This window comes from Drosophila simulans, chromosome 3R, assembly GCF_016746395.2.
Source record: "Drosophila simulans strain w501 chromosome 3R, Prin_Dsim_3.1, whole genome shotgun sequence".
Classification (NCBI taxonomy): domain Eukaryota; kingdom Metazoa; phylum Arthropoda; class Insecta; order Diptera; family Drosophilidae; genus Drosophila; species Drosophila simulans.
Window position 1 is genome coordinate 4,586,714 of NC_052523.2, and position 12,499 is coordinate 4,599,212.

Below are 12,499 nucleotides of genomic sequence, written 5' to 3' on the forward strand. Positions count from 1 at the left end.
TATCAATCCATGACGAAATCAACAAATATTTACATTTTTCAAAAAACCGATTTCCTTTGAATAACGCGCTATTTTCCAATTTGGCCGAAAATCAGTATTATTCGGATGATTTTCGCGTGAGCCGATATTATTTAGTGGCCGATGAGCTAAGTCAGCTGGTAACACCGAGCGATTTGTTTTGAAACAGCTGACTGCGCCGTCAAGCCCAGAAAGTAAACAACAAAAAAAACATTTGCCGGGCAACGTCGCCCAACATATGGGCCTGTTGTTGTATTTGTGTGGGTGCGTGCGTGCACGATATGGTGATTTTTCCTTGGAACATCGGGCGAAGAACGGCGAACTCGAAAAATATACGCTTTTACAGCTGATTGATATTAAAAAAAGCAACGCTGCGGACGACGAGCTATACGAAAGAGCGTGCGAAAGAACAAACAAAGTATGAAGGCAAATAGCCCGCGAACACACACGCACACACAAACGGCCAGTTGCTCGCTTCGCATTTAGCTTTCAGCTTTTCGAGTGCGTCAAAAAAAAAACTTGGTAAAAAGTACCAATCGCCAAACTGTCTACAAGACAACAGTTATTCGCGGTGATATTCGGCGAAAAGTAGGTGGCACAAACGTCAGTCCCCCGTCCCGCTGTTTGTTGTTGTGTTTGCTGTTGCTTTCCAATTCGCCCCGCCAATTCGCCGCACCGCTCATTCTTTCTGCAGCCACCAATTGTCATGGTGTTAAAGTGAAGAGGAAGCAGCAGCCCGTGAGCACATTGTGCGCTAGTTGTTGCCGTTTTACGCCCAGAAATCGCGGAGATATCGCTCTGAAAGCCCAACCAATTGGCAGGTGACGTTCTCACCTGTAATTTGCGATCAAAAACACAAAGCTAACCCAAGGGGAACCCAGTGAAAAACGTGGCCGAAAAATCCATACGAAGGCGGAATGGAAAAAATGTGGTAGGTAGTACTAGAAGTAGAGAATGTGACATGTGTGTGTGCATGGTTGTGCGTGTGTGTGTGGGGGGTGCTGCGCTGGGCATTTTCTTTATAACAGCGGGCCCGCAAGCGAAACAAAAAACAACTGTTTTTGGGCGTGCGCCCCAACTGCCGGCTAAAAAAGTACATATGCAAAAAATTGCATGCCGGTCCAGCTGACACAGCAGCTGCATCAAGAAGAAGACGCCTGATGTGAGCGAAGGGGCGCGGGCGGGGGGAAAGGCAACCAAGGGTGCTGTGTGATAATGCGCACTTTATATAATTGCAGCTACCTGTGAGCCATCTCTAATGTTTCGTGTTTCTATCTGCATGCGTATATGGGTGTATGTGTGTGTGGGTGTGCAGGTGGGCGGCAAATGGCTAACGGATTTCTGTCAGATTCCAATTCATGGGATCTCTGCGCTGACGTCACTCCGATTTCATTTGCAATCATTTCAATTTGATTTATCTCAAGTGTAAAGTCGAGTTTTGGACTACAGTGAGCCCCCAAAAGCAAGAACAACTGATTCGTTTCAATTGGTTTAAAAATGTCATGAGTTCTAAGAATATGAAAAATGTAATAAATTCATAAATTGTAGTCCAACATCTTTTTAGATTTCAGTCACAAACTACAGAGCTCTTTCCTTAAAGAGGTTTCCTAATACGTAATTGTTAGTAATGGGTAAAAACCCCATATTTTTTATGTCAGAAATTACTATCGTTTAAATTCATAAATATATTAAGCTACAATTGTAGTATTTTATGCATATTTTTCTGTTTCCACGTTCCAACGTTTGTTTTATCCACGATTGTCGGTGGTTATAAAAATGTAATAATTTGATTTCTTAGCATCAGTAACTTTATCGTTTGCATAAATAAACACAGGGCTGATTGAACAAGAGAAAACGCTATAATCGAGTCACTCGACTTTTGAATACCCCGTTACTCAGCTATTGGGAGAGAGAGAAAGAAATATCAAATTTTTAAAATAAAATTGTTTTGTAGGCGTTAAAAATGTCTTAAGGCATATCGATAGATATCCTTCTATCAGCTACACTTCAACGAATATAGTATACCCTTTTACTCCACAAGTAGCGGGTATAAAAGTAGCTTGGTTGTTGATTCATAATACTTCTCTGATAGCCCCAATAAAGTTCAGACTTCTGGCAGACCACTATATTTTTATATTTATATGTTGGCGTGTTGCATTTCCCGAGAAACAATGTTAGCCGCTGGGGAATCGAAATCGTTGATTAGATTTCGAATTGGAGCAGCAAAGCTCGTTGAAGCGTTGCCAGACTGTCCACAAGGGATGCTGTGACTGTGCACGCGATCACCTCGCCCCAGATTGGGCCAGAGACTACTGCCAAGGGTGTGGTTTTTATAGTGCCGTAATTGTGATGGAAACACCATCTAAAAGCTGGCGCATGATAGCTGCACAACCTTATCGTCGTATCAATTAGTCCAGATATGGAAACACGGAACTTGTTTCGCGCTCGATAAGACCGATGTTCCAACTTTCTCCGCCCAAACCAGGCGTAGGAATCACAAGAACTCAAGGGAAGAATTGCAATCGTCTTGGGTCAGCTTTTGGCTTTTGGCGACGTCATAGTTTGATGACCTCCAGTCGGCTCGCACACCCAAATACCCACCAATACTCGAGCATTATGCACGTCCGTGTACACACGCTACAGCCGGGCAATGGCGAACATCGAAGACGACGCTGTCTCATGGCTTTTGCTCCATCTCCATGTATTGGACGACGATATTTCTCGAGTCTGCAGTTTTTTCTTTGCCGACTTTTTATACATTTTATTTTGTATTTGGTTACTTTGGATTCGCTTGGCCTTCGGGCGCAGACATGGTCTCTTGGTCGGGTCTTTTGTGAACCAGTTGCTCTAAGCGCCTCTGTTACCTGTTCGCCCCTGTTTGGTATACACATCGTTTTGGACTGCCGTAGTATGCACCAAATCCGATACATCATTACGGAAGCGGTGATTTGTACACTTTTTTATTTTGTTTTCCCCATGTCGCCAAGGAAATTATGAATCTTTCCGTGAGTGAAATTGCCGCACCGACAATTTCGATTTGAGCTCGTTCTTTTATCTCTTGCTGCGATGATAAGGCCTTCGAAAATTGTGAAATTTGGGTCATTCTTGGTTTCATTGACATGAAATGATTTTTTTTTTGAGCATTGTCTTATAGGTATGCATATTTAATATTTTATACGATTACTCACCTTTCACTTTGGCATTCAAACCCACTTGCCCTTTTTTAACGTGGTTAGCTTAATTGCATGCAGTTGTGACCTAGATCTCATGATCTCAATCCAGTACGTTGCATTTATCTGTCGACATATTCATTCGATTACTGATATAATTATACAGAAATAACTTTTGATAAGCTCTAAAAGACTGGGAAAATACTCCCGCTATAATGGTTTTACATTAATTTCCGGTGGGTATTGATAAGGGAAATAAGCAAACTTTATAATTGGATTTACAAGTAACGAACACCGTTCCCAATTTCTGGACCGTCTGGCAACACCGGCATAAAGCTCATTAGGTGGCTTATACAATCAGCTCAAAAAAAATATCACACACACACACTCGGCCCAACATCAAATAAAACGTGTGCACTTGCTCCAAGCAATATATACACAGATTTTGGACAGGCTAATACTTTTCATGATATATTAAACACTCGAATTCCGTTTTTATTACGGACTGACCACTTTGGGTCATCGCTAGCCCGCCGATCGTATCGTGTTTGTTTTTATCATGTGCTGCTGCCTTCTTTTTCTTTTTTTTATTACTTCGGGTGACTGTGTGTGTATTGAGTTGTTGTTGCACTTTTATAACACACCAAAAGGGGGCCACATGAGGAGGCAAGTCTCCATGCCCAAAACACACACACACACACATTCGCACACCCGCTGGCATAAAATACTTAAGCGAAACGAGTTAAAAGCGATTTCATTAATATGCTTTTGTTGCCGATTCCCTCCGCTCGACGTGTTGTTAGTGTGCTGGCCGCTGCTGTGGCTGCTCACTTTTTTATTGTTTTTTAATCTCTGCCCTTGCCCTCTGATACCCTCTGCTTTAATTAGACTGGGAAATTGTTGCTTAGGATATGGTCTGTCGTTGCGTACGGGGTCACAATTCATCACTCAAATTGTCAATGGTTTATAGGAAAAAAATATAATATAATATTAATATAATTCCTTAAAAATGGGTCCTCACCATGCGTACAAAATCTTCAGATATGTATATATCATTTGGTTCAAACCTACTACTGTTTAAAACCAAAATTTGCATAATATTGTAATAAAGAAATATTATTCACATCACATAAAGTCAAAAATGCCACCATGTGCTTCTTTAATATATACTTTAAGGTCAGTAAATAAATTCTTGAAATATAAATACTTATCTCCAAGGTGATTTTATGTCCAGCAGAAGAAAGGGTATTTCGGTTCGTTGTTGCCAACTCGGCTAGCATCTTAATTTGTTCGTGTTCTCTGCTTTGCTGTTGATTTTTTTGTCAGTGCTGTTAGCTGGTTTCTGTTGGGCTTTCGGTTGTCTGGCTATTTTTAAAAATTTTGTGCGAAAGCAACAAAAAAGTCAAATTAAAGAGCGAAGTAAAAGAAAGGAAAAGACGAGGCAACGCGAAGTCGGCGCAGTAGCATCAGCAATTGTTGTTGTTGCTGCTGTTGCTGCGTTGGCCGCATAAAAAATGTGGAATATGGAATTTCTCTGCGCGGCCCCACATTTACCCACACGGACGCACCAGAATCACACACAGATACGCAATCCGAGTCGCGACTTTGTGGCTTTTCGGGCGGAAGGGGGAGAAAAGAGAAAGGGATGGGAAGAGGGAGCACAGATTCAGATACTTTTGCATCTCCTTTTTGTATCTGAATGAATAGATGCGCATCAGTCAAATTAAACTTAATATAATAAATATCTTAAAAGTATTTTTAAATTTCCGATTCAATTTAAAAGAAAATAGGCAAAACAAAAATGCAAGCTTTTATACATTTATAACTTTTTAAATACTTTAAAAATGCAAAAGTGTTTAAATATGATTTTTTAATTACTTTGAATAATCTACAAGCAACATAATATTATTTATGCGCAGATATTCAATATTTAATAAAATTTTTTTTTTTTCAACTACAAAATAAATTCTGAAGATGCTTAAAACGACTGATTTAGGTTTCTAAAATTATGCCTTAAAAAGAATTCGGTTTTATTGACAAATTACTGACTTTTCTACTCGCGGACTTGACAATTGATTATTTTTTGGTTATAAAGACCAAATATAATTAAAGACTCCCGAGTTTGGGATGACAACTCATTTGTTGTTATCCTCAATCCAATGGTTTCTGTGGGTGACGTCGTCACTTGATGACAGCGACAAAAACGGCAACAGGAACAATCCATTCCCATTCTTGACTCCGGAACCAATTAGGTCAGATTGGCGTCGTGGCAGATTCTTCATCTCCGCCAAGTCGCTTATTTCGCTCCCTTTTTGCAAAACATTTCATTCGCATGCCCCTTTCTCTACAACTCGAGTTTTTTTTTATGTCGCAAAGCAACTTTGCACTTCATTGATAAAATGATTAATCGTTATGATTAATGTGCGGGGGTGTCAGAGGGAGCATTCGCATACATAAATGCACTGAAAGAATTTGCAAACCATAAGATACCAAACCAAAACAACTCACGGAATCGAATTAGTTATTATAGAAATTAATAATTTAAAAAGTTATAAATTCTTTGTGATTCTTTACTTTGCCTTAATATTTGTATTTTGATATTTTTTATAATCTGAGCTCAGTTGATTTAAATTGAATTTTTTTCTCTGTACACATGCTTAAATTTGAGTTTATGTGTGTCACCTAGACGGTGAAGCGTAAGAGCGGATGTTTAAACAATTTATAAGCGGGCACAACATTCCCTTTTGGGTTCTAATGCGGATTTGATAACGAATTTTGGGTTCATCTTAGGTCACATTCGGTTTGGAATAATTTTGCGGATAAAGTGTTATGCATGATGTTTGGAATTTCATGTTCGGAGTTATGAGGAATTGCTAAAAGCAAGTATAAGGGAATTCAAAAATATTAAACAAGATTAAATATGAAACGAAAGCATTTAATATTGATCTCATTATTCCTGTAGTAGCCACGATATATTTTTATTTTCATTAAATGCTATTAATGTAACCCAGTAGAAAAAGAATGATCCAATTTGTAAAGAACTACTTATCCCTCGACTAAAAATTTCATTCGTTTACTCAATCATTTGTACAGATTACAGTTTCACCCAATGATTTATGCTTGATCACCCAAGAATGAAAAATTCCCATGCCGCGATCCTCAAGCCTTGCCACCCTAGACATAAAAAAAGGCTCACCCTAATCATAATTCCGGTCCAATATTTATACGACATGAAAAATGCAACCCTAGATAATTACACGAAATTGATTTGATTTGATTATGCCATAAAGCAGAGCGATCGAGCAGCTGCCCCTGGAAACGCGCTAATTGCCTAATGCATTTGGAATTATGCGGAAGGTAAAAGCATTTCACCCCAGGATCCCAAGAAATCACGAAAGAAACAAGGAACCCACGATCGAGTGAAAGAAAAACTTTGTGAAAATCGATAACGAATGCAATTTATGGGACACGGGGCGATCCTCGAGATACAGCTGCATCGCCCAGGACAAAGAAAGTGTGAGTGGAGGACCTCGGCCATTGAGACAATTGCAAAACTCGCTGCGAGTAGAAGAAATGCTAGTAGTTCTTCTTTCCAACGGTAAAGCCAGAATGGCAGCTGCCGCTTACAAAGGCAAGGTAACTCTGATGACATTTTGCATCATCTCCTGAATGAAAAGGGAAGCGGACATGCATCTTTGGTCCTCCTTCCCAGCCGCAGCCGCAGCGTCCACCTCCTCCTCCTACTTTTTCGTTTGCCTGTGGGATGATCTTTTATAATCCCCGGCATCCCGGGATCTCCGTGTACGTGCTCATAATTTATGCTCCGGCATCAGCTTCAATGGCACTCAGATACAGATACGGATACACACCTGCCCAGGCTCTTCGTTAGTTGTTCCTCTTCTAGGACAGCTGCGCTGCTTGAATCTGTCGATTTGTTGTTTTATAATTAAGCGCCGTCTTCAAACTGTTAGGGTTCGCCTTACTCTATTCCTTCCGACAATTTGTTCCTTTTGTGTAGATTAACAGGTGGTTTGCTGTACAGTCGGGCTAAGGAATCCTCGGCAGTCCTGACATTATAAAGGGGTATGTCCTTTTGCCAAATGGACGGGACAGTATGGTCCTTTTTAAGGATATAACAAGTCTAATATAACTCAGAACAAGTTTAATATAAATTCGCTATATATAATACTATATACTATACGTTTATTTTCCACCTGCAATGATTCTTCGTGATAATACACGGTGCATGCCACCTTTTTGATCAGCAACGGGATTGCCTATTCCATTCCAGTTTCCCCCAGTTTTCGCCTTGTTACTAATTTATATTGTCTTGTTTCTGGTTGTTTATGGCCTCCAGCCTAAATCGACACACGTTTCGCATTGGCCGATTAGATTATATGGGCCGTATTATCCACACTCATGCTGTATGGTATATTCCACGTCCACGACGAGGAATGCCAATCCAAGTGCGATCGCACGCACAGTCAGCAGCATCGGCTGGCTATCTACCCCATCCTCATCCCCCAACCTCATCCATATGCCATATCCTTTCCCTCACCTCCGACGCAGAAGTCGCAAAGTTCAAAGTCAAATGGCTATTTTTACTGCTGTGCTGTTGTTTTGGTTCTTTGCTTCTTGGTGTTCTTTGCGCCGGTTTCGATCTTCTTGCTCTGAGGATCGCGTTCGATACTCTTTGAATGGAATAAATCTAGTTTGGTGTAAGAACTTCTGAAAATTCGGAACATCCTATAAGGTAATAGTATTGTAGTAAAATATTGCTAAAAAATTCAAAATTCAATTTAAAATCTTGTTAGGATTTAATTTTCAATACTCGGTTGAGTTGGCAGCTTAATTTGAAAAAAAATTAACTCCAGTTAAGATCGGAAACAATTCCCTTTTAAACTCTTTCCTTAATGGAATAATCCGTTTCAGTCTGTCCACTTAGATGGTGAGCCTAAAAAAAATATTATTTGAAAATATGACTAAGGACTAAAGCACATTAATAAAAAGAGGCTATTATTTTTAGACCACCTCTCCCAGAATGTTTCATACCTTTTTGCCGAATTAGACTTTATGTAGAGTGTGTCAGAAGTTCGGGGCGTTCTTCTCGTATTCCCGTTTTACTTTTTGTTTATTTTCTTGCATTCTCCTCCCCTGCTCCCCCGTCCGTTTGCTGCGCTTTATGTATTTAATTTGCCAGAGAGCCGTTGGCTCTCTTTCGCGGCTTCTTCTTGTTCAGCTACTCATCTACTTGCTCCACTCCACTCGTTGTCGCCGTTTGTCGTTTATCTACTTTGCTCTGTAATTGCGGTTTCGCCGCATTTTTGTATAATGGAATTTCCAGTCTGCTCTTTAAGTCCGATACCCGTACTCCCCATACCTTTCCCTTACGACCCCAACTTCCTTCCTTCAACGGTTAGTAACTCTGTTTATGCTAACAACCACAACTAACCATTCTTATTCGTGGAAACGCAATCAGATAGTTAAAGTGAAGAATTTCTGATCAATTAAAGAATTTCTACAACAAATGGGTTAAAAGAACAGACAATTAGATATTTCATAGTAAGCTTAAGTTTCATAGAAATCCTTAAAATTTTGGGGCCTGGAATAGAACGTGCATACTTACGCTATTAAAGAAAAGATCCTTTTTAAATTTTAGTAACCTTAAACTGTTTTAAAAAATAATTTTAAGTCAACAAATTATATTCATCATTTTTAGTAGAAACAATAGTGTACACGCCCTTTAATCGCTAAAATTTTTACAACATTCGAATTGAAGATGCGGAAATGTTCTCTTTAAAGAGAGTGCACTGTATAATGCTTGTAAAAGACAGCATATTCTATTTTCCTATCTGTTTTCACTTTTCCTCTTTAATTATCGTTCTAAATCACTTTTGGTAGTCGTGTAATAGTGCGATACTACAAAAAATTAGAATTACCGTCGTAGGGGGTGGGTTCTTTCAACGTCATCAGGCCGTATCCACAACAATTAAAAACGCATTAGTTTGTCGCCCACCCTTCTTCTCCCCATCTCCTTCTCGCCCACGTTGTTTACGCTGTTTCGTTTGCTGATTAGAGCTAAGAAAAACATTATTTGCCGCATTTGCTGGTGTATTAGAGGCGGAATAAGGAGAAGAGCACAGCTTGCCACAAGCATGCAAAAATGTTCAACGACCACAAAACTCGTTTCGCAATGAGAAAGGGAGGGGTAGATGAGTAAGGGGTGGGCGGGAGCGAAATGGAGCTACATAGGAGGTTGGACAACATGCCACATCATTGTTGTTGTCTGCCCCACTTGGGGTCTCGTTCCATATCTCTCTTTCCCTCTCTAACTCCCTCCTACTCTTGCTCTCTCTGCACATGATTAGCGCTACAACAACATGAAACGCGAGAGCAGGAGGAAAACGAATCGTTGCAAATGAAAATAAAATTTACAAATTCCATTCATGAAATTTTGCTGCGTCGACGTCCACGCCAAGCTCCACTTCACACAGGCACACTAGCACACATATGTACATACATACATGTGTGGAGCTGGAAACAGCGCGAGAGAAAGAGAGAGCGCGAGAGGCTGAAGATGCAGATTCTGCCTCCTCTCCACCAGGCTCCATCTCGCTGTCCTGCTCTGCCCCCTTGCACCATCTCACTTCCTTTTGCGTTCGGTGTGCATTTGTCTGCGTGTGGCGCTCGCTCTGCTTTGGCACTTGTGTTCGTGTTGCCATTGCAAATACCCTGTATTTGACGGGGCGTATAGGTGTGGGAATCTTATTATGTATATGTTTTCGCTATGGAATGAAATATTCAAATAAGTGCTTATTTATATTTATTCCATGTTTTATAGATTCACATAAACTTCATTTAGAATCATTATGAAATCAGTTTTGCTCAGTTTGCATGAACATGATCAGCTGACACGAATTTGTAGCATACATCTAGGGTTTTTGGGGTTTCTATTTTTATCAATGATATAAGAGTGGTATTTTTTCCTTTTTTCTTTTTGAAAAGAATTTTGTAAACTGTTGGAGCAGTAAAACATATAATTTAAATAACTTTTAACAGGGTATCCAATAGCCTGGTTGCGCATCCTTTGATTTGCATTCCAATTCCTTGTTTTTCTATTTGTCGCTCTCGCCGGATGTTTTGTTGTTGCAGCTGATGGGGTTGCTGTTGTTTTTGTTGGCCGGCGGGCTTAGCGTCTGACCGTTTCATCTGCCGGCTTACTTCTTGCTGTGCTACTCCCCCAGCCCACCTCCCCCTCTCTCTCTCCCTCGCACTCCAGTTCGTCTGGTGGGGTCTTAAGAAGAAGATTGCGTCTGGTTCTCTGATTCTTTATTCCGATTCTGGGTCTGGGGCTGTGGGGCTGGCTGCGTGAGTGCAACTTTGTTGTCGCCACCTCCTGCCACTCCCCCAACTGCCTGCCACACACCGCCCCACCCCCCTCCTTAACCCCTTTTTGTCGTCTGTCTGGGCAATTACAGGCGAAATACGTTGCGGTTGCAATTTTACACACATTTTTATGCGCTCTGGTTTATTATGCGGGTGATGCAGTGCGCCCCCAACTTTTCGTAACTCCTTTTTCCTCCTCCTTTTTTGCCGCAGCTCATAATGTTCATCCGTTTCCTTTGGCCCGTTGAAAATGCAACTCATATGCTTTGTTATTTTTACACATTTTATGGCTACATTTGTATGTATAAGATGATGAAGGAGTAGAAGGATTCCACACGAAAGTATAAAAGTATTTTATAGGGCAAAAAAGATAATTGTATTACATACATATCAGTTAAATGTTATGTAAAATGTAGCTAAAAAATTTGAGAAAGAAGCTAGTTGATTTTTTTAAAATTAATCTACATTATAAACAAAAGCTTATAGCTTTAAAAACCAAGTTAAAATGCACATAATGTTCGTTCATTACCCGCTTTTAAACATGCTATCTTGCAAAATATATGATTTAACAATCATTTGAAATATTTTCGGTATGTTTTATATTTTTCTCTGTGCAGAAGTCATTGCAACGTCATCATCTGTCGCTTTATTTCTTGATTTTTTTGTTGTCGCTGCTCGGCTGGCGTTTATTTATTACAAGAGAGGCGGCAGACGTGTCTACCCCTTCAAGACCCAACCATCCCCTTGCATCCCCAAGTTGGTTCAGCATGGGGCTCAATTTTCAAACGATTTCAATGGAATTCTCAATGTGAGTGCAAACGAAGGAGTAAAGGATGCTGAGTGGCGGAGAAGCTTCGTCCAAGGGGGCAGGGGGTGAATGTCTAAAGAGCCAGACACGCATCTTTGTCTGCTCCTTGCATTCTTACACAGAGCAAAAAACTTGGTGTCTATCATTAATCTGAACTACTTTTGTTAAAGTGATTCATAAAAACCTGCATTTTGGGGAACGATTTCATCCTGAAATGCATTATATTTATAACATTTTAAATAATTATCTTTATAGCTTATTAATTAAACTGTGCAATACGCTTTGCATAATTGTAAACAATTTAAAATAAATTTTTGTTGTTGAGGGCAAACTCCTTCAGAATGGCGCATATTTAGCTGTAGGGTTTTTGATCCATACAAATATTTATTTATCATTATTTATTGAAATATTTTACGTTTTGCTTTATAGTTAAATATTTTTAAAATAATAAATTTGACACATGCCCACAGAAGTATCAACATTCAATATAAATATTATTCCTAACCAAGATTATTTGATGTTTCAGGGATTTCATTCGCTTAAAAGGTATCTGTATTTCGAATCCCTCCCTCGAATAACTTAATTTCCCACTCCAATGTTTTTTTACTGTTTTATTTTGTTGTTGTTTTGAATGTAGCCGCCGTTGGCGGTGGTCCCCCTCTTCCATTTTTCCCTTTCCTGGTTAAAATCATCGGCCCCTGAATCTCAGCCCTCTTGTCTCGAATGCTGGTTGTTATGGCCGATTGTTGTTGTTGTTTCGGGATGTTGTTTACGTTTTTGTGATGCCCTTTTGGAGTTGGCCGCCCAGCACCAGCGAAAAACATCAACAAAAACAGCAGCCGCAGCAGCAGCATTCAAAGCTGGCGAATGCTATCGCACAGAACTGGTTACGCGATTGGTTACCTTTCATTATATAGCCATTTATCGGTCGTGTGTGTGCAATATATGCAAAGCATACAGTTTGGACCTTAGATAAGGCCATTCGCCGCGTCCTAACTTAACAAGTGCTGCCATTTTCGGGCTTGGCTTCTTTTCCTGGCTTATTCTGCGTCTCATCGTTGGGTTTCCACTCAAGTTTATTGCGGTTTCTGCCTTCGTACTGTCTCTTCCTTCTTGT

At 40.0% G+C, this 12,499-nt stretch overlaps 1 protein-coding gene across 1 annotated transcript in view; it reads left to right on the top strand.

Annotated features, from left to right (window-relative positions):
• Positions 1–155: 155 nt before the first annotated feature.
• Positions 156–12,499, top strand: part of LOC6727171 (transcription factor E2f1) — a 39,537-nt gene continuing 27,193 nt past the window's right edge. The window contains exon 1 of the mRNA XM_016176306.3: positions 156–949. The gene's annotated coding sequence lies outside the window, so the exon portion shown is untranslated. The remainder of the gene's footprint in view (positions 950–12,499) is intronic.